The sequence below is a fragment of the Vollenhovia emeryi genome, unplaced genomic scaffold (assembly GCF_000949405.1).
Source record: "Vollenhovia emeryi isolate VEMERY1.0 unplaced genomic scaffold, V.emery_V1.0 DF939278.1, whole genome shotgun sequence".
NCBI classification, from domain to species: Eukaryota; Metazoa; Arthropoda; class Insecta; order Hymenoptera; family Formicidae; genus Vollenhovia; species Vollenhovia emeryi.
This window is the reverse complement of record NW_011967088.1, coordinates 23,429-27,634: the sequence shown is the minus strand read 5'-3', so window position 1 is coordinate 27,634 and position 4,206 is coordinate 23,429.

Here is a 4,206-nt window from a genome sequence, read left to right as displayed (position 1 = left end):
ACACCCATAGTTCCAGTGTTAAATGTGCAGTGCGGAATAAAAAAACTTCCGTGATTATACGTGAATTTTCTCCAAACTGTCTTCTGTTATACAGGAAGGTGCAAAACGTGTTGTGCGGAAAATTAGTCACATGAACAGGCCAAATAGCACATATACAGGGTGGGCTATTTTAATCCGCACACGGTAATATCTCCTCAAACCGGGGTAATAGCGGGAAATGCCTCAGACAAAAGTTGTTGGGTTTCGAATGGGATATAAAATGGTTTTATTAATTTGACCTTGTATAATTGCTTAAAGGTCACGTGAAGGTCACATTAAATTTTTTTAATGAAACCCCCTATTGTTTATTATACTATCTTACTCTACTAATACGAACAACTTTTGTCTGAAACATTTTTTTAATTACCTAATACTTTTTGAGTTATTCAAGAGAAAATTTATAACTTTTTCAATGTTTAGCTTATGATATCTCGATAACTGTTTCTCAGAGAGAAAAGTAGTACAGGACTTTTCGACTTGATTTGGTCTCAGGAATATGCTGTTACAATAATGTTCCAATTATTGAAAATTGTTGTATATGTAAATTTTGTGTACGTTACAATACACAAAAATTTTCTAGCACTATTGCAATAGTGTATAATTAATTCTCGAAAATAATTTTTCCAAACATATCTTTATCGTGCATGATTAAATTCGTGAAAAAATAATCTTTTATTTGGTAATAAACAAATTTCAAAATTTGGAAAAAATTTTTTGCGTAACGGGGTATTGAACTTACACAACTTAAAAATTTGTTGTCACTGTTTTTTACCATAGTACTCCTAAAGCTATTCAACTTTTAATTAAACAATGTTTCTATTTTCTTTAGTTTCGGAGGTATACGCCCAGAAAGAGAAACCTGATTCTTTTCGAAGAGGTTTTACCCCTTAAACATGTGTATGGGTACGTATAAAAAAAATACGTGTTCCTTGTCTAGAAAACAACATATTAAAAGCTCATCAAGATTGGGACACCTCATGAGGTCTCCTCGTTAGTATTACGTACTGCTGCCCCCTTGACGGTTACCTCAATATGCTACGTTCCTGGTTGGAGAAATGGGTTCATCGACTCCGACATGAAAGAGCCGGATAACCACGCTGCTACCTTTGTATTCTCTCAATGGCCGCGTAATATAAATAAAAATAAGTGGAAAACACTCGTAACGCGACGTCTCGATGATTAGTAGTTCTGCGATATAATTTGGTCTCGCCGCAAATACTGTGTTATTAATGTTTCAATTATTATCGATTGCAAAATAATCGCATGAGAATATCGGCTGATGTAACATTTAATGTACCTATATACAAAATTGTATAAATAGTAGTCAGAATGGTGGTAGGAGTGAAAGTATGAGAGAAACCAAGATCTTTGTTTCCAGCGAGAGACTGTAACAAAGTGTGGCTGTGAAAACCCAGAATTATATTTATCGAGGCGTTATTGAAACGGTTGAAGCTGGGAACAATCTGGGAACAAGCTAGGAACACGCGGTTAAAAAGTGCCGGAGAAAAAGGTCGACGCAAGAAACACATTTATTAGTGCCAGTTGCTTTAAGCAATGATATCAAAAACATGCTAGTCGCATGCTGTGGCGATAAGCAACAAAAGCGACATCCACTCGTCGCCGTTGGGGAGAAAGTGGAGGACAGTAAAACATATCCGACTCTTGGACGCGGCCGACACGCGGCGGATGCTGCCACTCGCCTAAATAAATATCGCAGGCGAAGCCTTAGCTGAATGAACGGTTAAAGGTATTTATCGTCTGTGATCGAAGGATAAGCGTATCATCACACTGCCGCTGGTGGGGCATGTCAGTGACGTCACGGACGGAGGAGAGGAGGGATCGATACAGCTCAGCATCCACCCTTCCTCCCTCTCCTTCCCTCCCCTTCTTTCTCTCTTTATCTCTCTCTCTTGCTCCCGCTCTCTGCTTCTTCTTCTTCTTTACTGATCTTGCCCTTCCTACCTACGGTCAGAAATACCTTCTACCTTTCTCTTTCGCTCTCTCATCCCCTGACTACCTTCCGATGACCCTTTACCGCTACAATCCCTCTACTCTCTTTGTCTCCCTGTTTACCATTAATTCTTCTTCTATGTTCCCTCTCCCCCCCCCTTTCTTCATCATTTCTTTCTTCATGACTATGTTGGTAGCCTGTCTTCGTTTTCAACAGGCCATCTTCTCTTTCCCCCCCGCCAACGTTCCTTTTTTCTTCCTGATTTCTAAAGCTGCTCTCCAAGCTTGCGTTCACGAAGGGCGGTATATCGAGCATACCGCCGCTTTCTCCCGCGCCCCCTTTCTCGCTGCCTTTCTCTTCGGATCGAAAACAGACGCTGACAAGACCTCCCTTGGGTACTCAACGTTTATTCCGGCATTCCGTGCTACAAGCTACATAAACATGGACGACGTTCATTACCCGCATGGCTAATTAGGCGAGCAAATGGATATCGGTCCTCGTATTGTAATTGTTTCACTTTAATTGTTAATTCTATGAATATTAATATCCTTCACAAGCTGTCGTCACTAATGAGACGTATCAGTAAAATACAAATAAAAACTTGGGAATAGCGGTTCCAAATAATTAATATATGTGTAACAATGCACACGTCACAATTAAATAGTAATTAATTTAGTAAAGTATATCCTACTAATTATAATGATCATCCTTTGAAAATATATTTAATATAAAACGATACATTTAATCTGCCAATCACTCTTTTCTTTCTATGCTGGCCATTATAACCCTTTCTCGATTTTTTTTATCGTAAAAAATGTTCGTTAGATTTCTATTTGGAGTCGAATTTAACTTTCGCACAAAGCACGCGCGCGACTTGTTTATATTAGCTTAGTACTTTACTTCACCGTTAGCTGTTAGCAACGGCGGATATTTGCTCTGTAACTATCGATACTCTGTGCGGCAAAATGTGAAAATTTAACGACAGTCAACGGCACACGCATAAAGCAATTAATGAAACAATTCCATCTAATTATATTGAAACCAATAATGAATCCAATTGCGTCCAAATGCAGTCGGTAATGAAATAGAATGTAATTGCAAGCTCGTCCTATAAACGTAAACAGAAACCAAACTTGCAATTCAAATCATTTCTCTGGTAATGAGATTTTTTTTGTAAACACGTGCACTTTCCCCGACAACATCGAAGTCCAAAGTCATAAACGCTGCTCTATTTCTTCTATTATACGTTAAATACAGAAGTAGCGGTAGGTCATACAGAAAACGTTGGCAATCTGAATAAAGCGGCAAACCGCAAAGAAAATGTCTGCGCGGTGTAAATAAAACGCCTGCGAACAATGCCTCGCTAAAGAGAAGGTAACGGTTTGCTTACTTCTCAAGTATTCAAACGCCACGGAAATTTAAAAAAGAAACGTAAAAATGTGCGAATCTACATTACTTGCATACATAAATTAACATTAGAAAAATAGAGAAATCAAGGAAGAAGTGTAGATAATAAAAATAATTAATTTCTTAATTACTAAAATTTCCCATTTGACATTAACAAAGTAGTAATGGTTACTTAACTGAAAAAAATCGTACATTAATGAAATAACGGTCCTTCCAAGTAAAGCCTCGTGTTTCCTGTCGCGTAACTCTGGGTACACAGAGTGCCTTTGCGATCTATAGGAAGATGGTTATCAACAAAAACGAATATATACATGTAACATTCACTTTTGCGCGACAAAGCAAAAAAAAGTACAATGTCGCGTGTGTCGCTTAGGTTTGAGTTTGAACACCGGGTCGATCGCAGTGGTATATATAGAGTTTCGTTTCCATTGTGCGCGCAAGTGGTCTTTATACGTCCTTCGACCGTACCTCATTATCTCTACCGAATTGAATCTGATACGCGATCAAAATCTTTTGTAGAAGAAATGTTTTCGCCATCTACTTAGCCTTGTCCGTACGAAATCTGTGCGCTTGCCTGAGATGTTAACCGCGCAATACGTACACAACATTATGAATAATACAACATAATATACTACATACAGGGCGTTACGGATAAGGTGTCCATTCGCTCGTATACAGGTAGAGCGGGTTACTATCTCTTATACTGAAAAGAAAAGTAAATGTACCATTTTGAAAAATTTCTAATAGTTATCGAGTAATTAATTAAAACGCCTGAGCGAATAAGCGCGAAGAAAGCGGTAGGCCGGACT